This window comes from Haemaphysalis longicornis, unplaced genomic scaffold, assembly GCF_048455015.1.
Source record: "Haemaphysalis longicornis isolate Haplotype H1 unplaced genomic scaffold, Haemaphysalis longicornis Haplotype H1 scaffold_7, whole genome shotgun sequence".
Lineage (NCBI taxonomy): Eukaryota > Metazoa > Arthropoda > Arachnida > Ixodida > Ixodidae > Haemaphysalis > Haemaphysalis longicornis.
Genome location: NW_027526422.1, coordinates 15,559,710 through 15,583,746, shown reverse-complemented (window position 1 = coordinate 15,583,746; position 24,037 = coordinate 15,559,710). Strand labels below are relative to the sequence as shown.

Sequence of the window (24,037 nt, the reverse complement as noted above, 5' to 3'; positions counted from 1 at the left end):
TTTGGTGTTTATCAGTGTTACGACATTGCCGCTTCTACGGCCTCACCTCTAACTTCGACCGGGTTGTTGGTTAACAACACTGCCGAATATGCAGCAAAACGGCATTTTCCGACACACTTCTGCTGCTCAAATGGTGCTTCATGCTGCGTTATCTTCAATTCGCGTTCGGAACGACGTCAGTCACGCGCAGCCGCCGAGCAGGGAGGACTTAGCTAAGTCTAGCAGAGTTGACTGACTAAAACGCACAAACAACAAATTAGCGCCACCCATGAGCTGCCGCAGCGTAAACACATGTCATGAGATGCGAACTGACCAATGATCATGGCGGCAGCACGGATTAATAGCAGAAAAGAGTGCCGATACTCTGAAACCCTATCTAGTGACACTAGGTCTGACGAGCAAGGAGGTTCTACTTATCAGCTAGAAATTGACGTATTGAATGCGCACATGCATGCGTTATCGCATTTCGGAATGCCGAGCGAGTGCGCCCGTTATATTCGAGCGAGTGCTCGTTATATTCCCCTCCATCACCACCAGCCACTGCGGCAGCATCGTCACCACTCGAGCTATCACTACAGAACAAATGGCTTCGAATGATTTCCATCTGATCCATAGACCCGAAAACCGAAACGCTTCTACATCCTAAATGGTTTCATCCCTGTACCCAGGCCTTTTCTTTCCACTTTCCATTACGCCCTGCTTGGAGCACGTGTGCACTCCGACGCCAGGCGCACTTGTACACCACGCTTTGATGGAACAAAGCGTGCAGTTTGAAGTTAAAGGGGCCCAATCTCCGCACAACGCGATTAGTCACGGAGTGGTACATAGAGAAAGGCGAGCGTAAATGCGACTGAAGCCTGTTGAATGGAAAGCTTCCCACACACGCCGCATTCTCTAGTGGCCTCCAGCTCACTCTGACCACCGCCGACGGAGAGAAGCGCGCACAGCAGCCTCTATGTTCAATTAAAACGCGAGGCACACGGGGTTTCCTTATAGAAGCGCAATTAGTGCTGACATCCGGGATTCCAGCGCCACGCCTGTCACCTGATACGCATGGGTTCACGCGTGCACGTGGCACCACGTCCCCAGCTACTCGACGTGAGCGACATCCAGGGTGGTGATTAATTGTACCACCGCAACTCTTAAACAAATAAAAAATAAATGTCAATCCTCAAGTTTAAAGACCTGGGGTAGAAGATGGAATGTGAAGCTAGGGCGTTTTAATGCAGGAAGCATTTCTCCAGTGCTAGTCATACAATTTTATTTGTTTGTCGGAGCCCAAGTGTCCAAAACAATTTATCACGAAGAGAATTAGTGTGATCCCATCTTTCCTTCAGTTTGAAAACAAGGGGTGGTAATGATGACATAACAGATGGATAATGTCACTCGTCCTCGCTCGCAAGAAAGCGGCTGACGTCTTCAACCACTTGCAAGTGGTGTTACCAACCACCTCATCACAAAGAACGGTCGTAAGACGGAAATGCGCACGTCTTTATTACATATTATCTCTGTGCAGCCCTAACCGCAGCTCACTCCATTTAATGCAGTGGCGAAATGTAGTAGAGCCTTGCTGGCAGCCTCGCACGTTATTTTTCCGAGCACCCCGCCTAAGCCAACCCATTGCTCTCTCAGTGCCAGTAATATAATGTCAAATACGTCCTTCCCATGCTACACGCTCACATGTTGCTTTCAACTTTACTGGACACATGGCGAGCCAGCGTCGTTGCCTGGCTTTCAGGAGATTCGACTCTGCGCAAGACATTCCAACGTTGAAATTTAATTTCAAGGTTATTCTTGCCCATGTTTTATATATTTATGTTAGCCTTCTACCCTATCCCCCTATTCCTATGTACTCTTTCCTCCCTATCCCACCTCCCCCACACCAGCAGGCGTTCCGGTGTCCGCCCCTAGGCGAGACAATTTACGCCTGTTGGTGGACCTTCCTTTCTTGTTTTTTTGTGCAATAAATACATACATACATACATGCAAGCAATGTGATTACCGTCAAGTCAAAATAAAACGAAGACGAATAGCATGCGTGCTCGGTTATTAAACAACAGTGACTTAATACGTGTGGGTGCGAATTTAGTGTTTATAGAGCATCTAATGGCGTTGCGCTTTAGTTACTGAGATGTCCAGAAAAAAAGCAACAAGAGATTGCTCCAGTGGATTTCGGGAGATGCGAAGCATACATTTACACAATGAATTGTACATAATTTCTGCGGGATATTTAATCACGTTTGATAGAACGCGTTCGTATGCTATAACTAATGCGAGTTTAACAAATGCTCCTTCCCCACCTTAAAGAAACGCTGTGCGAGTTGATCATAATGAGTGCTCGGAACCCAAGAAAATGAAATTGTGTGAGAACTGTATGGTAGGAAAACGAATCCTTAAACCACGAGTGAAGAGTCCCTTCCCGGATTCCTTCGTTACACGTAAGATGCGTAACCGCCGAGCTGTGTTTCGCTCTTCTTGCGGCGCACACTTCCTCGCAAGTCGTCGCACACTCTCTAAGATTGGAATTGCTTTTTGGCTGATATTTCCTCCGAAGTTCGTTCTTGGTACTTGTTGCAACGAGCTCCTAGAACTGCTAGCAACACTGCCATTTTGTCGTTGTTGTCAAACCTGCTTTCACGTTTCTGGGGCAGGGATAAGATGCCGATGTTCTGATTTATATTAGTTTGTGACAACTGAATGTCCACATAGAATATTACTGAGGTGGAGGGGAAATAGCAAACCAGAGCTTAAGCACCCCTAGACGAAGGGATAACCTTAGAATAGATAGTGAAACATCCATATTACCGGCCAAGTAATCTTGTGTTTTTTGTTTTTGCTTTTTTTAAATAACCAGAAACTGTAAAAGCATTGAACGGGAAACGGTGCTGTTGGTATTTGATGTTTATAGCAAGCAGCGGACATGAAGTAAAGTCGTCTAAAAACCAACCAGCCCAAGAAAGAGCACTAAGACATACCAAGGTTGATACTACGAATTGCCTTTTTCGAGAAGCTAGCCTTCATTCTAGCATCATAGTCAAATTCAAGGGCGTCGGCAGGATTTTGTTTTGAGGGAGGCAAGCCCATTTTATTGTAGGGGAAGATAGAAAAGGCGAAGGGGTGGCGAAACTTTTCTTGAAACAAGTTCTGTCACGTTTAGGTTAACTGCATCTCTAACCATGCAACAGTGCTGAGTATCGAACCTTTGTGATAAATATTTTGCTTACAGAGAGGTTGTGAAAAATGTCCGAAAGTGGTCATTGCTTCCTGATTTTCATGCAAGCTGTTTTCTCACGTAGGGGTAGTGTCCCGGAACACATGTACCATGTATGTTAAGGTAAACTGTAGAAATTTCTTTGTTAAGGCATGTTGAATTTAATTTGCAATTACGGCAGAAAAATTCGCAACTGTGCCACTGATTTCAGTTTCTACCGCGGTAACTGCATCTCACGTAGTCAAGCACAAAATCGATTATGTACATTTGATTTCAAATGATGGTCTTTATATGCAAAGCATTCTTCGCCTTGGAATTCTTACTAACTAGAACCTCACAGGCGTCCACTGGTAAGGATATTGGGTCATTTATATGAACGAAATCGTTTTGGGTGAGTCATGCCAGTAGTACTAGTGGAGCGAGTAGTGTGCCCTCAGTGGGTGCTCGGAATTAATACTAAAGATTTCTTTCCCGCTACAACACTGCATATGCCGTGGTGCACCCTTTACAGGCAAAATGGTGGCAGGCGCTCGCTACAAACAAAGCAAGTTCAGCTACTCAAAACAGCATAAGCAGGCAAAGAAAGTCTCGAGATAAAAAAAAAAAATGCGTTGCAATCTCCGTAGTGGGAGTGATATAATATAACAAGCGAAGATTTTGGTCTGGCTGTATGTCTGCTTGTCCCTCAACTCATTCGCGTGCAAATAGTCAAAGGCATTCTTGAACGAGATGTTTGTATAGGCAAAACATTTCCGAACTACTAAAACCGGTGGCAGTGTACATACTTATCAACATATTTGAGCAAAAGAGAAACAATGCGCACAGTAAACTCGAGACCTCAATACATAGTGGTATTTGCATTGTGCTTTTATTTAAAAACACACGACTGCCCGATTTGGCGACAGCAAATGAAAATGCGCCGTGAAAAAAAAATTTTCACCTACAAATACAACTCGTTTACTGCTGCTTTAAGTGTAGGTTCTCAATAAATTTTTTTGTTACAGGTGGTATCTGTCATTCCGTCCGGGCGAACTGCTGTTGGGGGGGGGGGGGGGGGGGGGGGACCTTTGTGTCTGCTTTTTTCGAATCATGGTTTCTCAAATGCATTTCCCTTTCGCAGTCTTCTGTGGCGCTGTTGCCATCGGTGTAGGCTGCACTGCCTCTGTTTTCCTAAAATTCTCCCTAATCACTCCATGAATATGCACCCACGCCCGCTCTCCTAAATGTTCCTCCTCCTAATCCATCAAGAAGTATTGATCTTTTCTAAGCCAAAGCTTCTGGTTCCAAAGCTTCTTAGATGCGCGTTTGTCCTCGTGGCAGTGTTCCAAGTTCAAACCAGTAGGAGGCGGGAGCAGTAAAATACGGTAAAATTGAATGGACTTGAGCAAACCTCCAGCTTGTTTATAGTGCGAGAAGCGAGACGTGAGGAGAACAGCGTGAGGGTTGGGCAGGAAAAAGAAAAAGAAGGGGGAATTTACGTGGTAGGTCGGCAGAAGACTATTGTCTTTCGACAACATTTGCAACGGAGTGGGCAGATACGAGGCAAATTTTTTTTATAAGGGATGCATTTCATATGACATTCAACAAAGAAGCTTTGCGCGATCCGTATGCTGCTTGTATTCCTTGCTAACACGAGGATTGCAATCAACGATATCCAGCTCTGGCTAACGTGTAACTGAGATATCTCGCTGCTCACGGTTGAGACACCTCGGGAAGTCCTTTCGAACTTTAGACACAAAATGAAGGAATTTAACAGGCGCGCGTAAAAGGGCTTCTTATTTAAAGATCCGCCACCTTAACGCTCTTAGGGTTGTGGTCTCTACCTCACAGCATGCATAACCCATGCATTACACAAGGCATGAACTCATAGACACTGCGGGGAACCATCATGGGTTCGAGCTAACTGAGCACGCTCACTAGACAGAAACGCCGCGAGCCAACTCAGCACCGCTTCTATTGGGCAGGAGGAGTTGGGGCGACAAAAGAATATGCCCAAGGTATGGAGAGAAGACGTTTATTTTGCACCAACCCCCCTGTTAAAGTTTGTACTTCCCCTTAGGTGAAAAGGGGTGAAAGGCGATCTGGCGCAACGCACAAGTCAAAGTGTCGCAGCTGCGCTGACCACAGAGCTCAGCAGTCAGGGCGAAATTCCGGGGCTCGTCGCGCATATGAGCGCGCACCTCGCCACGCTGACCAATTGGTCCGCGAAGAGAAGGACACACAGCCCGTCCACTCCCAGGCGAATACCCCAGGGTGTGATCGTCAAGTTTTGGGCACGGCCTATACGTGAGCGTAGGGACAAAGGAGCCACCTAAGGCACGGGGCAGCAGATGGAAGGGCTTGCGGGCTTTCCAGTCGCAACAGAAGTGCGACCGCAAAACAAAGACATCGTGACGTGCCTTAGGCGTCCTGAAGAGCGTCTCGTCGGACAGTCCATCACGCACGCAGGGCGCCCATTGTGCCTCCCGGAGCGAGAGGGCTCGGGTCCCGTTCAAAATGGGCCAATGAGGTCACCTGAGCCCAGGGCGGAGCGACCGCCGCCTAACATTGTTCGATCGCCGTAACGGTCGCTAGAGCCTTCAGTTTAGGCAGGGGTTCGAAATGTGGGTCCGGCAATAAACAGTGTCGTCGAGACGAGCCGACATTTTGGGAAAAGAGGTGGAAACGCCGCGCGACGGCACAAACCCAGCGATCACGCAATGGAAGCGGCTGCCAGGGTACCCACAGGGTACTCTAAATGATCTCCAGGTACCCTAAGGCTCTTGACGCAGTCCATGAGGACCTGCGGATGCTCACGGGTAAGGTACCTCGGCCAGTCTTTTCAGACCGAAGGTACGAATCAGAGAAAATTTGCTGATTAAAAACGCTTCCCACTACACGTTCCACCATGCCTATGCATTAGTGTGCGTCAAGAAATCTTCAAAGGTCCTAAATCTACTGACGCACTCTGTAAGGGCCGATCACGTATTCTACAGACGGTTCTGATGCGATAAACCGCCAGTAAAATTACTCACTTCAGAAATTCTCGTTTCACAAGGGTTGTTATAGGAAGTCGCAAAGTGGGGTTATCCACCTCGGCAACTGCTTAGCAGCATAAGTCAATAGAAACTTCTATCGGCACTGCTGAGTTAACCCGTGATTACGCCCTTGAACGCTTAATACGTACCAGATATTTGATGCCTGCTTGAGCGTCTGCTTGTGTGTCGCGTTCGCCCCTTCAAACCCCTAAACACACGAAACCAGATGTCACTTATCACAAAAGTTACGAAACTAGTAAAGCTGTAGCAAGGATATGAAAGGTACGTTGCATGGTCAAAGCTGTTGTGAATCACATCTCTCTCGTACAATTGTTTATTTCTGCTGCGCTAGTTTTGTATTAGTTATTCCAAAACACAGCCAAAGCGCTATCTTACACACACAAGCCCATTCTTCCTGCAATGAGGATAATTCATTACATTTAACGTTACTTCAAGGTAAAACAATAGAATACCGCGAAAACTGTTGGTGCCCAAACATTTGCATGATTTGTGCCATCTGCATTTACTAATGGGCAATAGCAACGATGGAAGGGGGGAGGAGAACAGCGCTGCTGCTTCCGAAACCGGAGTGCTTGCAGCTGCCGCTATTAACAGCGAAGATGTTGAGCAAATCGTTTGTGTGTGGTTTCAGCAGTTAAAAATCCGCACTGTCAAAAGTGCCGTCCGAAGGCACTCTAGTTGATCACTGCAGGCAAGGCTGGAGTGCCGTCAGACGACAATCCAATATTCAAGACTAGGCTAGACTAGACCCACCACCCAGTGGGCCTGTCATTGTAGTGTAGAGGATCCATCTTAGCATATTTATTCCAAGGATGGTGGTTCGAGACTGGCTCTTGCCTCGGTTGTTTTCTTGTAATCTTTAAATTGAACTTTAATTTTTAAGCCTTAGGATCGTTGTGGTGTTTTAAATGATTTCTTTGTGTGCATTAGGTCATGTTATCTTATTTTTAGGTTAGGTTGCCTAACTTTACGTTATCTAGAGTGATGTGGTGTAAGACGCGGCAATTTTATTACAAAACGCTTGTGTACGTCGATGTAGTGGAGTGCTTATAATGCCGTCGGATGGAAATGTGGACACGGCCTTAAAAATGCCAAGAAAATGCTGAGTGCTCGTCTACGCGTGCCTCGAGCGCACGTTTGTCAATCTAAGCATACCCTTTCAGGAAGATTGCCCAATATTGGCAAACAAACAAACAAAAACTCCAGCGTTCGCCGCATGCTTCGAGCGCGCGTTCGTTAAGCCAAGCCGGCGTTGGCCAAGCACACCCACCTAGGCAGATCGGCCTACGCTGGCCACAAAAAATTCCAGCGTTTGCCGTATCGTGGCAGCAGCTGCTGGGAAAGAGAAAGACACGTAGCAGCGTACGCCCCTTGTTCGTTCGTCCTCGTGTTGCCGTGCGCATCTGCGCTCCGTGTAGTAGAAGAGCCGCGACTTGCATGTCGAAGCTGCTCTAGGTGATCAAACACTCCACATGGCCCGGCCCATGCGGATAGTTCGCGCGGCTGAGGAAGAGGCCGCTTCGAGAGGCTCGGCGCGCAAAGCATCTGCTACAGACGAAGAGTCGCGCTTGCAGAATTGCGTACGGAAACGCCAACCAAAACGACGAGCTTACTATGACCTTGCTCAACGTAGCGTCATTGAAATTCCATTCAGCCGACGCGACAACGATACTAAAAGTCAACTTTATGTCCGTCAATGATGACCTACAACAGCAAGCTTCCCTGATTTTTTTCTGCATGCATATATTCTCAGCCTTGCTCTGGAAATGGGAAACAGATCAGGCGCACATGTGGCGCGCACATTACACATCACCAACCCAGTGAGCGAACACACACCGACTGGGTGAACAAAATCAATGCTGAATTGCTTCGGCACATCAGTTGACTGCGTAATGTATTGTATCCCTCGCATGGTTAGCTACCCACTTATGCATGCCAGCCGGCTCTCTTGAACGGTAAGGTTAGCCCACTTAAGGGCCAGAGACACATAGCCAAGGGTATGTAATGGGCTTTCGGTATGAATACGCAGGTGACACGAAATGTAACCTGGAGGCTGTCAAGCCCGCCGGCCCTAAAAAAGCAAAAAGAACAGAAATGAAATTAAATACAACAACTTTTGACAGCATGCTTCCATAAAGAAGCCTTGCCCTTTCTCCATCGCTTCTACCTAATAAAGCTGCTTCAGGTCCCTTCGTGAATACAAAATCGTATGAACCCGCCACGACATGAAGGTGATCAAGGATAAGAAAAAAGTTAAGGTGGGTCTCAACTAAGAGTAACACGTGCACGTCAGGTAAGGGCAAAAGAAAGCAGGCCTCGACCCGCCCGTCCACTGGTGGATCGATGGCCAACGAAAAACAGACAGCGCCCTTAGGTAGGCTGTATGCGCCGTTTTCCTCGAGTTTTCCCTCAGCGTTTTTCGCCCTCGCACGCAAAGCATTCGCTGTTGTCCTTGCGCAGATTCTGTTTTTCCCTCAAATTGAATGCTGGGCCTTGTCATTCCCGCATCACGCATTTGGTGACGCTGATGTGTTGTTTGGGAGAGTTATGGAGAAGCCGACCTACGGCTACTTTGGGGGCTTGCGGCAATCTGGGTCCCGTTACATCAACCTGAATAGGCGCAAGGGCGAAGAAGCTCCGCGCCACACGTACGAAACTGCTATGACAGCACACTTTCTTAGAGGCGTCATATGAAACCAAACTCCAATAACGCGCCGTCTACGTGCGCCCGTAAGCCCGGCGGAAATAAATGAATATCCGACTCTGTTTAGGTTTCCGCTTTATTTCCCCCTTGTTGGTTTCTGCGAAAGCACAAACCCTAGAAAAGGATGTAAAATATGTTTACAGACACAGGAAGAAGGCCACCCTTCCCTTAAAAACAAACAGCCCTTTAAAATTGCATGGAACCTTGAGGAAGGTACATCCCGGAGGCCATTTCACAAGTAGAGTAAGATGAATGAGCATGGCGGGTGCGAACACTCGGAGCGAGAACTAAATAGCAGGAGGGTGGAAGAAAGGGTAGCCTCCATCGGAGGGGGTACGTTTCATCCCGTGATTTCAACTTTTCTACGGAATGGCCTATGCCCTGTTTGTTTCCCTTCGTCACTGCCTCTGGTGTCCTCAGTAAGGCCGTGATCATCGCTACTCGACACATTTAATCACCGAGCGCATCGTGGCGTCTTATTACCAAACACCTGTCTCGAGTCTCCCTCTGATACACATCAATTTTGCGCGAGCGGCTACCCTGAGAGACACCTAGTGTTTTCGCGAGCATCTTGCGCTTCCTTTTGGGTGACAGATGGGAAAAGAGCTGGTCGTTTCAGCCCAGATGTGCGTATACTTTCCTTTTGCTGCACTACCCTAGGCACACTGGTTTTCTTCTTTGCGATAAAAAAATGAAGGAGATACCTAAAGCTTCTTACGTGCCTTATAGGCGGCGCGCCTAAAGATTTATTCATCCCTCGAGTGCGTCCATATGAGTCGGACATCCCCTTGTGACGGCCCGTGTCATCGTCATAGGACATTAGCACTGACTGCGCTTGTGAGAACTGTGAGTGGGCAGATTGAAAGCATGACCAGATTACTTTCTACTTGTCTGCGACTTTGCCTTGCCGTAAAGGCTTTGACCTTAGCCCACGCACTTAAAATTTACACGTAGATACCCCGTTATATGGCCACCATACCTGGCAAATTAAAATTCGCGGTCACATTGCGTCCTCCCCCAACTACAGAAAAACAATCGACGCGCTTTGTAAAACATCCGTGCAGTACATTTCTGACCGCTTGTATTAGTATTCGTTACTTTCTCAAAGCTCACTTGGTCATCTCATTTGATTTGGCCGTGCATTTCATGCTGTTGCACACTTTAACTTAACGCGTTGAGTTGTTTGAGGGCGGCAGGCATACACAGAACGCCTTTCGTACCGGGCCCCTGAACAGTGCGAAAACATTAATTTAGTAATTTTCCGCAAACCGTAGTCAACACTCAATACGTTTCAGCGGAAATGAGTATAGACACACTTCGGAAACGTTCAGGGCCTTCTTTCCATACATTCTCCCAATTGTTGTCAAGTTTAAACTCTGTGCAGCACTTGGTTCCCCAAGAAAAAAGTAAAAGGTGAGTTTAACGTGTTCAAACCATCCCGTTATTATTTTTTTCTCAGAACCAGTAAATAACTCACCCGCATAAAACTAAGCCCCTGCAGCACTTATTATGTGCCCAACATTTATAGCTAATTTCAAATAAAAAAAAATCTGACAAAAACGCCGACGAGCGAGAAAATTCCGAGTGCTCGTGAGCGCGTGCCTCGCACCGGCCGCCGAATCCCCGGCTCTCGCAGTGACTTTAGCAAAAAAAAATAAAAAAAGCTGCAGCGCTGCTTTCAAGCGCTTCCGTGCATGTAAAGAAACAAGAAAATCTTCAGAGCTAATGCTAACGAGGAAAATACACCCCGTTTGGGAGAGGTCGCCGCGGGGGACGCATTCTCTAGAAGCCATTATGGATAACTGGGGACATGGCCACGAGTCTGCCAATCCTTCCCGAGACAACTTGCAGATCCTGCCACCGCTCCTTAGAGCGGAAGTCTATAATGGTGAGGATGACTTGCATCCAGCACTCGCCGCGAAGAGGACAAAGACCATTCGATGCATTTGATGACGATTACTAAAACCGCAACTATGCAAATAAACATTGATACTGAAATTTAACTGTGTGTCCAGCAATGATCCCCTACAACAGTTCCACCATTCAAAACTTGCACGGGAGTGCAAGCTTCCCTGAATTTTTATTTCAATCCAGCCAAATTTTAAGGCGGGTATTCTAGGTGTTTCACATAGCTCCTTTAAAAGGAACGAGAAATCACGTTTGGTAAGCTTCGCCGAAAGGTTGTCTTAATATGCAACTTTCAAACTATGCAGGTCCAGATCCCTGACCTCCCCATACACGGAAAGTTCTAACCCTGTTGAGCATTTATTTGTCCCAGAAAAGCCGGAGACCCGTACAACGCTTTGAAGGCATGTAGAAGTACACTTTTCCCAAGCCCGCAATTCACGCACGAACTTGAAACTTTCCCACCAGAACCCTTGAAACACCCCAGTTCTGATGCGAATTTTCACTGGCGCTGCATTTCCCTCTAGTACATCTCAGTATGAAGCTTTATGCTTGTACAAGCTGTGTGCATTCTCCGTGGTGAGGCGGCAGAAGCCGTACTAGCGGAATAAGAGTGCTTTCGAGAAACGAAGCAGCGTCGCCTGGTGTCGGGGCCGTTTGCTAAAGGCCACAGGGGGTACCCGCAGCTCGTGCGGATCGCTTTTCCCAGGGAGGAACAAACAAGACTGCCTCTTCTCTGCACTCGTAATCGTCGGCGCAAACCAGCGGCCCGTAAAGAATCACACGCCGCTGGAAAGCCCACGCCAACCTCGACGCGCAGCGAGAGCGCCCGGATGATAGACTTACGGAAGAAATCGTGCACCACCGAAAAGCGTCGCTTCCGGCAGCGCCATCACTACCAGCGAACACGTTGCCGCTTCGAGTGGCAGATGCCGTACGTTTGTTTAGGACTAGTCTCCTAAGGCTGAGTATGCTACTCTTCTGGTGTGCACATTTTATAGCACTTAGACGTTTCACGCTGGAAAAGGGGACGTAGAAGTTGGGAAATAATTGTGTTCGTACGTTTGCGGCCTCACCCCGAAAGACGAGTTTGAACATGCCTCTTCGCGCAAGGGAAGCGATAATGTGAGGTTACCTTGACTCCGGTGGAGAAGAATGACAAAACTACTCTTGCAATGCGCAACAGAGAGCACTTATGGTTTGCTTTTGAAATATCCTGTCATCGAAGCGATGCGTGCAAATTTTCATAGCATAGAATCTGTTGTATTGGCCGAATTTCATGTCGCAATTGCGCCACACCCGATTGTGACAAAAACAACCCATTGTTCTCACGCATACGTTTTACATATAGAAAGACAAATTAAGCAAAGTGTGATTCTAGCCTGCCACTTTTCGGTCCCGATGCAACTTTGCTACTATTGCACTATTGAGAAATTACATGTTTCTTCCTGTGAAACTAGTGACCTTAGTGACTATCGGGACGAAACGTCATGCTTCATCAGAGCGATGGAAGCTTTCTTCATTCCCTGCCGATAAGCAGTGTAATCAGCTGGGTATCTACATTGCTCCTTAATACACGGAGTCCCAATGGTGGCCGGACGTTCTAATGGACAGATAGGAGGTCGTCATGCTCGCGGGGCTAGGACTCAGTTGCAAGACGTACTTGTCCGGTTCATTTTCTTTAGGGGGCGTTAAGGGCGGGCGTAGCGGCGGAATAAGGACCAGAGACGGGAAAACCAGCAGTGTTTTACGTCGGCCATTAGGCTGCATCCAAAATAACCAGTAGTTACCTACAATCCTAGTCCCGACTTCAAACACCTAGGAAAACGAGGAAACGTACGTGCAAGGTTTGATATTATTGCGTAGTTAAGGCTCAAGTACAACCTCTTTCCTATGCCTCGACACGATTCGCTTCGATTTTTCCTATCTTGTTAGTGAATGGTGCAATCGAAGTGAGCCGGCGTATCGGATGCAGCGGCATAACGGGCGGGTTGGCCCGGCAGTTGTGCAACGCTACCGCCGCCGACAGAGGCCCGGAGCTCACGCTATACGGGCCCCTAAAGGTCTCCCACGGATAGGGTGAGTGTAGCAGAAAACGGTAATACCAAGAGGAAAAAAAGACGGGCCAGGAAGCGAGGTCGCAAATCACTAAGTACACGCACGCTGGCCGAAGCTCGTCCAATGAAAGAGCTGACGCCCACCCTCCTCCCCCTGCTCGTAATCACTTCTCCTCCGCTATCTGTCTGAACTGCGGCGGAGAAGGCTCCCAAGGGACGGTCGTATATTAACCACTCGGCCGCGACACCCGACGGGCTGCACGAGCTTGCCTTTCAGCGGCAACCATGACGCCGAGACAAGCACCGAGTGCTGCACACTACGCGCATTAGAGACAAAGCACAAAAAAGCACTATGAGACAATCTGATGCACATTCCTTCCAGGAGCGCCATTCGTAAATTTGTATCGTGAACATGAATAAGGGAGAAACGAACCTTATTTGTCTACTGTGGGATCGGACTGGGAAAAAGTTTGGGCTTAAAAGCGTTGTCCAATCGTTCAATACACTTTCCTGGGTGTGTGATGCTGTCTGAGAATCAGGGGCGTAGCCAGGGTGTTTCGTTGTCAGAACACCCCCAAAATATTCTCAGGTGATATTTAAAAAAAGAAAGGTGGGGGATATTTTATCATTACAGAAGTCTCTTTTCTTTCGGCATCGTATAACACCCCTGAAAATTATTTCTGGCCTCGCCACTGGTGGACATGTAACCAGAGCGCATGTACAGGTTATAAGGCGTCAGAAAGTTTGTCGAGTAAAGCGAACAGCGTAATGCCGTGTGTCTCCACAATAGAGCGCAGTCGCTGAGGCCTTCAACCATTATAAAAGTGTAAATCTCAATCTCTGTCAGTTGTAGCAGCAGCAGTACTAGTAGTTGTGGTTGTAGTAGCAATTGACCAGACTTGGGGGAAATCCCCTAGGTGAAGTAAGTGTCTTCGAAGGAACGTTTGATATTCACCTAAATGCAGCCATACGGATTCAAGGGGAAGCTGTGCAGCTTTCCCAGAAACTTCGCAGTTGAAAAACAATTCGTCCTGGTCCAGGATCCAGGACGAATTTCTCTTCAACTGCGAAGTTTCTGAGAAAGCTATACAGCTTTCCTTTGCAGCTATATGCGGCTGCATTTAGGTGGATCTCAAACGTTCTTTCGCAGTAGTAACATTAGTAGCAGGAGTAATAATAATAATAATAATAGGTTATCGTGCACTCAAAGAAAAAGGACAAATATATAACGAACAAACAAACAGCCCTTTGATGTGGCTATTGATACGCAAATCTCCCAAGCATGATTAATTGCTGGAAACGTAAAAGTAAATACCTCTAAATGCATTTAACGAAACCGTAAAATCGTAAAAGTCTACCTTTATCCAGCACCTTTACTCTAGTGTTAAAAAAGCATAAATGACGGCAACTGAAAATGAGCAACAAATTCAGGAAGGTCTACCTTATCTGGGGCCCTCACGCTATTATCAAAACATACCCAAATGCAAACAAAAACCAAAACCAAGTAACAAAATCTCAAAGATGTACGCAATACAGAGCCTCAAAAGCAAAACAATGATAAATAAACTGAAGACGAACTCACGAAATCACGAAGGTCTGTCTGTCCAGCCCCATCACACGATTACTGAAAGAAAAACCAAAGCAAAAACCGTTCTCGCGTTCGACGTGTTCATTTAATGCAAACAAACAAACAAAAATAACACGTAAGATTCCCGAAGCGGAGAAGCGGCGCGGGAGTGGTTACGCTTAAGCAAACGATTGTCAGAGTTTCTGTGACTTTCTTGTGCCCGTTCCTTGTAGTGCCTGCGCCCTAATTTATTTCTCGATTCAGGTTCCGCGGCTTGCCAGTATAACACATACACGTGCGATCTGAAAAAAGAAATGTTAAGAGCACTGGCGCGCGCTTTGAAGCTGACCATGCTGAAACGTCGGGAATGGATATCTGAGATATTATGGGTATTGCATGGTTATTGCGTTTCAGGATTCCCCCGATAAGAAACATGGAACGCAATGTTGGGGCGCGCGAGGCCGCCTCCGCGAGCCACAAGCGTAGGAACGCCCGGTAATGAGCGCGCTTTCTGTGCCTCGATCGGGCACATGCGAATCCCTCACACCGACCCGACGCGCAATCAATTACAAGACACCCGGTGACTATCTCTTCGAGGAGGTGGAGGCCTCCAGGCCCGCTTCCCAACATTTTTGTTAAGACTGCGGCCGAATGTCCATGAGTGACAAATTCAGTATCCGTTCAATAAAACCCAAACAATTTTTACGTCGGATTTTTGCTAGATTGTGTTTGTCTCTTTACCTCCTTTCAACGGTACACCTAAGGCCTTTAGGCAACTACTGTAAGTAATAAAATAGAAAACGTGAAATAATTACGAGCGAAGCTGTTTAGGAATTTGTTTATTCCGGCGTTTCACAAAACGTGGTAACAAGAAAAGAAACAATCGGCCCCGGCAGGATTAGAACCTGTGTCTTGTAGATAAACGGAGTTAGTCGCCTTACTCACTTAACTACGACCGTTCTTTTTTTTTCTTTCTTACATGGGAGAATACGCTCAAGCGGGACACTACGAGTACTACAAAGTCAAGCAAACGAAAGAATACACCGAAGTTAGGACAAGCACAAATACATCAAAATTCAGGCAAACAACACACATAAATATTCAAAAGAGGGAACCAGTAAAGAGGTTGGTCAAGTGGATTATACACGCTATGTACAAAGGCCACAGTTTCTTAGAAATGTTACTTTTTTTTATCTCGGTGGCTCAGCATGCCTATTACATAAGCGATATCGCCACAGACTGTAAAAACCAATCTACGCAAACTTGTCGTAGGGTGGTTCACCAGGATAGCCGATTGGCAAAAAACGGATTGAAAAAGGCGTTATATTGTCAAGTTTTTAACAATAATAAATAGAAGAAACTGAGTGAACGAGACTAGTTTATGTTCTACCCGAAACTCAAATAAGTACACAAACAACTAACAGAGACAAACTATACAACAATGGGAACACTAAAGAGCTTGAGAACAGGGAACAGTAGAGAACGAGAATGCGGTGTAGAAAACCGTAACGGGTTGTAACAACCGCGAAACAGTCAAAGCCGGGGAACGGAAAAAGTCACAGTACGTGTTCGCTGTCGGAAGGGGGTTGTCCCATACGTCTGAGAAGCAGAGCCGTGGTGTTGCGGTGTTGCAAGGTCCAGCTGATGTTGTGGCCGTGGTGGTCGAGTGCGCTCCCAGCTCCCGTTGCAGAGTGGCCAACGCAGCTGTCTCGGGGCATCGCTTTCTGTCACCGACGCAGGGCGAGACGACTTCCTTGCGGACGAGAAGTTCTGGAGGTTGCGGTTGTGGAGGACCTCTTGGGGCACAGCACGGGTCCGTCGACCGACCGCCGTACATCCGGGTCACGCTCCACACTCCGACTCCCTCGCTGTTCTACTCAAATCCCTTTCCTGACGCCGGCCGCTGTCGCTGGCAGCTTCTCATTTGGATGGTTGGTGGTGGTGGTGGTTTAACTGGTTTATTGAGTGGAGAGGTTGGAAGCGGATCTGCTCCCGGCTACTCCATTTCACCAATACAGGGTCGTAGACCCGGCTATACTATTCCACTGTGCACCACACTTTCGTGAGTACTAAAAGTTGTCTGTAAAATGTCCTCCTGGGTTGGTGGTCACTGAGTCACGACAAAAATCTAATATGTCACCTAATACTTTGTCACTATTCCTGTTGAGGTAAAAAACACATTCAGGGCACGAACAACCTTATTTTGAAGCCCCGCATCAGGCCATGGTCCTAGTAAAGATTCTAAACACACCACACGACGGTTCTCTAATGGGAGTTTGTGTAAAAGTTCACGTCTTTGCCGTGAGTATAATGGGCAGTCTAGCATCACGTGGGAAACATCTTCCTCGGGCGCTCCGCATGCGCAGGATGGTGAGGTTGCACAGTGAATTCGGTACAAAAACGACTTTGTATAAGCCGCCCCGAGTCTGGTCGGTTGGTACCAAAAATCAATGGCGCGTACCCACTCTGGGGGATTGGCCAAGTCAGATTGGGTAAACTGGTTAAGAATTCAAACTAAGGGTGAAATAGAGCTGTGGAGGATGTGAGGGAAGTGATGTTGACAATTTTGAGAATCCAAGAAAAAAAAACTATAACCTACTGAAGTAAACACCGATTCTACACGTACCAGAAAAAGAAAGTACGAAATGTGTTTTAACAGGGTAGGCGACCGGATTGTGAAATAAAAGCGTGAAGGGTGCGACAAACATCCCCGTGGCAGAAACCTAAACCCGATGCCCCAAATGACAGTAAATTCGACACAGACAAGGAAAGACCCAGGCGCCGTAGGGGAACCTCCAGGAATCTATTTCGGAGAGAGGAGAACCGCCGGCAAGACAGCAGGAAATGTTCGATTGTCTCCTACTCTTGACAAAACTCGCATTGGGCCGAAGGCGCTATGCGTGCGCGGTGAAGGTAGAAATTCAAATTGTGCACTCGGCAGCGAAAGGTGGTCAATGTGACATCGCACAATCGCGACTGCATAACATCACTTTTCCACGCATACCGGAGGTTCTCAATTTCGGCGCAGCCACAGATACTGTCTGGGGGCAGGCTGTCCAGCGAGCTATACCTGCGAAACCGGGATGCAACAACTTGGGCTATGGGGGGGCACAGCATCAACCAGCGGTCCATTCAATGCCACACCTGCCAGATAATCAGCGGTTTCATTAGGGTGGATACCCCTGTGTCCTGGAACCCAGACCAGGCGGATTTATTGTACATAAGGTGGTAGGAGCATCGAGAGCGTCCGGCTTAGAGGGGTAAAGCTTGGAGTAGATAGGGTGGAGCAGACTGAAAGCGAGTCCGTCACAATAATCACTTTCGAGTTGTCTTCATTGAGTTTTCTAATAGCAAGGGCAATCGCCAAAAATTCTGCCAAGAATATTGTTGTGAAATTGGGTAGACGCAAGAAAATGCCCAGTCAAGTGCAAGTGAAAAGATACCAATACCAGCCTTTCTTTCCTGAACAGACGCATCTGTGGCCACAACCACATGGGTGGGAAACTTCTCTAAATGGGTGATTAGAAGACCAGATATAGTCTTCTCCGGCTAATATTTGGAATTGGAGGGGAAAATATTTTCAAATCAATTTCCACCAGTGGATTTCGAGGTTCAAAGGAAGGAATCGAAAGAATGTTGATGTTTAATGGGGCTAACAGAGACTACAAACACCACCTGCGGGCGTTTGTACCTGGGCCATGGCTGAGGGAAAAAAAGGCGATTGGGAGTGAACGAAGACCATTTGCAACGTTAAAATAGGCAATTCTATGACACGAACGTATGCTTTTACTGTCAACACTTTGAATCCGGGAATCAAGCGAAGAATGCGAGCCTCCCAGTACAATACCCGAATAGGGACGTACTTCGGTAAACCCTAACACAAGCGCAAAGCTTGTCGTTCTAGTGTAATCAATGGACGTAGCCTATAAAACGGATAACTTGAAAAAAGGATGTATCCAAATTCTAGAATAGGTCGAACGTACAGGCGGTAGAGCATGAGGAGAATGTCTCTACGCATACCCGACTTGTTGCAAAATCGTTTTAACAGTGAGACCGCCCTCCCCGCTTTGGACGCAGTATAATCAATATGAGGACGCCAATTTAGATTGCTTTCATATATCACTCCTAGATATTCAGGGAAGTAACTTGTGGTATTATTTTCTGTCGGTATGTCAGACAAATGGAAACAGGGTCTTGAACCGGGAATGCCAAGAGGGCACACTTTCCGACGTTGAAGGATAGGCAGAGCCCGTCTAGCCACGATCCTAAGGTCGAGAGGTACAGCTGCAGGGACTGAAGCAAATAATGTATATTCCTTGACGATGCAAAAAAGGCTAAATCATCAGCATACAAATATGATTGAATTCCCGCAATAACGAGAACCTCGCTAAGCAATACATTAAATAACACCGGAGACAGGGCGGATCCTTGTGGTAGGCCTCGCTTTTGACTGTAACTCGAGGAGGTGACTGCGTGCTGGGCAATAATTTGCGGCCTGTTAAAAACAACCTGACCCAGGAAATAATATATTCTGGGAAAGATCATCGCACCATCTTTTCTAAAAGTATGCCCTGTTCCAAGCAATCGTACTCTTTGGCGTCATCCAATGTCACCAGTGCTGCGACCTCTTTAGAACGACGAGCCAGATGAAGGCGGCTCTCTAGGTCTATATGGGCCGACCATATCGAGCAGCCTGGCCTGAAGCCCACCTGCCGTGGGCTCAATCTGTTAGAAATGGTTAAAAATTTCTTGAATTAATACTGGTCAGCCTAACTTTAACTGGGTACGCAGACAATGACAAGAAACGAAGCACAGGCGCTGACTTACTACCAACTGAATTTTATTACGCCTCCCCTTGTACACTTATACCCTCTAGCCACGTGGTCCCGGAGCAACATTGCGCAGAAATAGTTTTTCTTTATCGGTTAGCGAAACCGACGCAGTACTGATACAATCGTCGGCGCCCTCTTCAATTTCCATAGCTTCGATGATCTCACGCGCCTATTCTAAAACTTCTCAATTCTGGCCAATAAAATTGTTTGAATAATGTTGACAAGATTAGACGTTAAGCTTATCGGTCTTATGTTATCCAATGAATATCCTAATCCGGGTTTCTTAGGCAAGGGGATAACTTTAGACAGAGGCCTATCCAAAGGGATCCAGGAGGCACACAAAAAGTGGTTGACAATATGCAGGAGGTCTTCAGGTGACTCACTGAACAACACACAACACACAGCGCGAAAATACTTAAAGTTGCTCCAATTATTAGGACACTGATTATACCGCAATTTTTTCCAAGCTGCTTTTCTTCGACGGTAGTCCCTCGTACATTCATCATTCCACCATGGACTGCAAGGCTTCCCTTGCACCGAAGTAATAGTAAATTTAGCTCGCGTGGCCGAACCCTGTATCAATGATACTAGCTCCTTGGCGCGACATTCATTATCTTGAGTGGGTATCGAAAGCAGGGTTGAACGCATAAGGTTTCCATACCGAGGCATATTTATGAAGGAGTGTGCCCTACGGATAATGTTTTTCCTTACACTGATATGAAAAACCACGGGCAGATGGTCGCTAGATGTTGCACAGTCTACCGTAGACCAAGCAGAAACCAGACCCGGTTCTGCAAACGCCAAGTCTAATGCCGACTTACTTTGGCCGCGTAGGTATGTAGCAACTCTAGAGTTCATACAGAAGAGAGAGTGGTCGCTAGCCCAATCCCATAAGCGCCTTCCGCGAGCATAATACGGAAGCCCCAGTCAACGTGATGAGAATTCAAATCCGCTGCTAATATGACATGACTTTTACAAGCCGCCAAAGCTGCATCCAGTGAACCGGTCGATGTCACCCCATTTGGGAGGTATGCATTTACAAGAAAGGCTGAAACATTTCCTGGCAATTCAAAGTCAACTGCAAGAATTTTACTCTCAGATGAGAGAGAAACAAGGGACATGTGTGCACTATGGCAGAATTTTAGCGATGCTAAAATCAATAACCCTCCACCTCTACCTTGCCTGTCGAAACGAAAGGAGCGGAAATTTGGAATAAAAAATCATTTCTGGGGAGAAAGCCAAGTTTCTTGAAGTAGGATAACGTCAGGGTGGTATTGAGCCACAAGCCAATTAGGATCAGGAGAAGCAGAGAAAACAGGGCGGCAATTCCATATGAGTACTCGTATACTTGTCATTGTTAGCCAACCTGCGCCGATGATATGGCCTGTTGTAGTATGTCATGAGACTGATTGGTAGACTGTACCGATTTTTTTGTATTTTTATTGCACCGAATTTTTTGTATTTTTATTATTCTTTAGTTTGGGAACTTTACTGACCTCCTCCTTGGTTGGGGACAGCCTGCGCTTTTGTGCCAGGGGGGAGGACTGGCCTACCTCCATCTCGTCCGAGTCCTCAACACGGCCGGACGGCGTATCTGGATGCAAAGGAAACTGTCCTTCTAACCTCATTGGCTGCCGCCTTGTCATCAGAAGGAGATGACATGTGTGCATGAGGAGGTGGCTCGAAACCCCTGGGGGCTCCCGGGAGTGCATTCGTAGGCGGAAATGGGGCCAAATGAGCCGACGTTGGGGAAGATGGTGCTGCTGGCTGCTGCTAGGCCGACACAATTCAGTGATGATGCAATGCCTGCAGGCGGAAGAGAAAAGCCCGAGGAAATCGCCGTGAACATATGCAGGAACTCTGCCATTTTCTGAGTCATAGCTTGCATTTGACTCATACATTGGGACAATGAACTTACCAGTGGCTGTACAATAGAAGTCATGGAGTTGACTACCGAAGTATTCATCATGTTGAGAATTTACTTTTCGCTGACAGCGTCTTGACGGGAGGCCACACTAGCATAACCGCGTGCCCTTTCGTTGACCACCGCTACCTCTTCACCACGCGAACACCTTCTCTTCTCTATAACTTCCAACACACGGACTTCCTGGGCACGAGTTGGACAGTTGGAGTAATCAGCAGGGTGAAATCCCTGACAAAGGCAACATCGCGGTTCAGCTGCTTCGCACTCCGAGGCATCATGAGCTTTTACACACGACACACATCGGGAGTTTGATTTACAACCTCTGGTACTATGGCCGTATCTCCAGAATTTGTGGCATTGGAACGGCCGCGGCTGAAGAGGTTCCACCCGAAACAGCAAAGGCCATGCTTTAATCTCAGAAGGGCAAGAGATACCCGCGAAAGTCACGATAACGGATTGTGTGGGTGCCTTCCTGTCATTGACCGTTCTGCTGCATCGTAATACTAAGACGGCACCTGCAGCTGCAAAGCTGTTCAGCAACTCCAGTGGACTCAAGTCCCTGCTAACTCCCCTCACGATACCTTTTGAACATGCAAGAGGAGGAGGAATAAACGCTCTCACCGGCACCGAGGCCGGTGACCGGCGCGAGCTCGTGCCGTGGTCGCGAACACTCAACACCGTAGCCGGTGTCGATGAACTTGGCGCCGCGTGCCTTCGTCTCACTTCTTCGCCGTTGTTTTTGAAAGTCTTTTCTTCTCGTTGTGGTCCTTTTTTCTGATGCGATTTCTTCGCATGACAATATCCATGTCTTTTCTGAGCGCTCGCTGCGAAATCTCCCAGAAAAAGATAATATTCCTGCAATCTACGAATTAGTGATCAATTGTCTCTTTTCTACTTTTTTCATTGATGCATGACTACGATCGTGAGTTAGTACCCGACAGTCAAACGGCTTACTCACTCGGCTGTGACTGTGGGGAGAGGAATCACGCCACCTGCTCGTCACAAAACACGTGATAGAATACACGTTCCACCTGTGGGCGCCTAGATTAAGTGTGCGTGTTCCGTCAGTTCGTTCCGCTTCTTCTGTTAACTGCTTCTTCGCCGTTATAGCGACAAAGATGTAGTAAAGGTCGTTGCGGCAGTGGAGAAGCAAATCGGTGGCAATCGTGGACTTAAAACGTCGTAATTGTCGTTGTTGGGACTCGGAATTCCAGCGCCGTCTCCAATGTTTGGAATTCACTCATCCCGACGCCGTCACCACTGTTGCTACTGGCCTTCCCAGCGGATTCACCGGTGTAGCGACGCTGCCTCACTCCGTCCGCTATCGACGCGGCGCAGAGTAGAGCGATGAAGTCCTCGAGCCGAAGAAAAGTTGAAGCAACATTTATATAAAGTATGTGCAAGGGTAAGCAAACGTTACATGGCCCGCACAAAGGCGACATCACCTCTCCACTCGGTGCCTCCGAAAAGTGTCGCCGCAGAACGCCTACGGGCGGGTTTTTATATCCCCGGAAGTCTGTTGCGGCCCCTAGAAGTTTGAATCCCTCCAATCACGACTCTCGCGGGCCGAAGTTTGGAATGCGATGAATAGAGGCGAAGCGGTTGCGTCAGCCGAGCCGCCCCGATGTGGAAAGGGAGGGCGACCAGGTCGCCGTCTCTGCGAAGCCGCCTCCAGGCAAATAGCGGCGTGTCGGTTGCCGGTCGTTCACCCGATGCACGATAAGTCCGAGCCGCCACGACGGAAAAGGAGAGGCGAATCTGCAGAGATGCATGTTTGGGCCTGTCGGCAGCGGGCGGTTTGGTCTGGTTTGGACGAGGCGTGAATCGGCCCCGCTGCCGGCGCGCCGCTCCGTGCAACAAATTTCGGCCAGGCGCTCTGGCACAACATCGTGGAGGTTGCGTACAGCTGCGTTTGCGTACCTTCAAGTTTTACGCTCTAGTGCGAGTTTCCGGCATTTTTTTAAAATCAAATCAAGGTGAACAACTAGGGTACTACCTATACCGTTCTGGTTACAACTGTCGCTTAGAGTTATTGAAGCCATTAATCACCTATCCAAAGCAAGGCCTAGAAAGCGCCTCTTTTCCGGTATTTTTAATGCTGCTCTCTCTTTTACCACGCCTGTCTTAAATATTACTCGGTTTTTCTTACGCTAAATTTTCCTTGAGTTGTTTGCTACTATTACTCGTTCAAAGCGAGGTTGTTACTGGGCATGCGCTGGAGAGATTCCTGGGTAACTAATATACCTGAAGAGAGGCCAAGTAAACCTCTGAAGACCATATTTTATTTCGAAAATAAATAAGAAAATCGCGTGCCCTAGGGGCGTAGTGGATAGAGGAATAAAAAAAAACATTCTAAAAATAGTGGAGGGTTTGTAGTCGTCATCATTTTAAGCGAAAAAGAAAAACGGAAACTTTCACTGGAAACCTCTTCGATAGCAATTAAAATTCGGGCGGTAAAACTGCAACGTGCGTATTAATGATGCAGCCGCAAGATTTGCGAAAGTCCTGCGGGCTGCGTATGTGCGGCGTGTACGTAAGGGCTCTTGCTGTGAACTCATGAAGGCAGCATGCTAAGAAAATGAACCAGAAAAAAAAACCACGCCATTTTTTTTGCACGCAGAGATTGATTAGGTGCAACAGTGCTTTAATAGTTTGCGTCACGACAGGTACACCAGTAATTTCTGCTCTCCATGCAACGCCAAAATTTTTGACTATGTCCCCTCTTACGGGCACTGCTATGGAAACTAATTACCTTTTTTTCCATTCATCACCGCATGAACACGAAAACCACGAGCGAAA

The 24,037-nt window shown here is 47.4% G+C and overlaps 1 long non-coding RNA gene across 3 annotated transcripts in view; it reads left to right on the top strand.

The window, feature by feature from the left end:
• Positions 1-16,724, top strand: part of LOC144147127 (uncharacterized) — a 442,884-nt gene extending 426,160 nt beyond the window's left edge. For all 3 annotated transcript variants that reach the window (XR_013317829.1, XR_013317828.1, XR_013317827.1), the window contains one exon: positions 16,222-16,724. This is a non-coding gene — a long non-coding RNA (uncharacterized LOC144147127). The remainder of the gene's footprint in view (positions 1-16,221) is intronic.
• Positions 16,725-24,037: the final 7,313 nt, after the last annotated feature.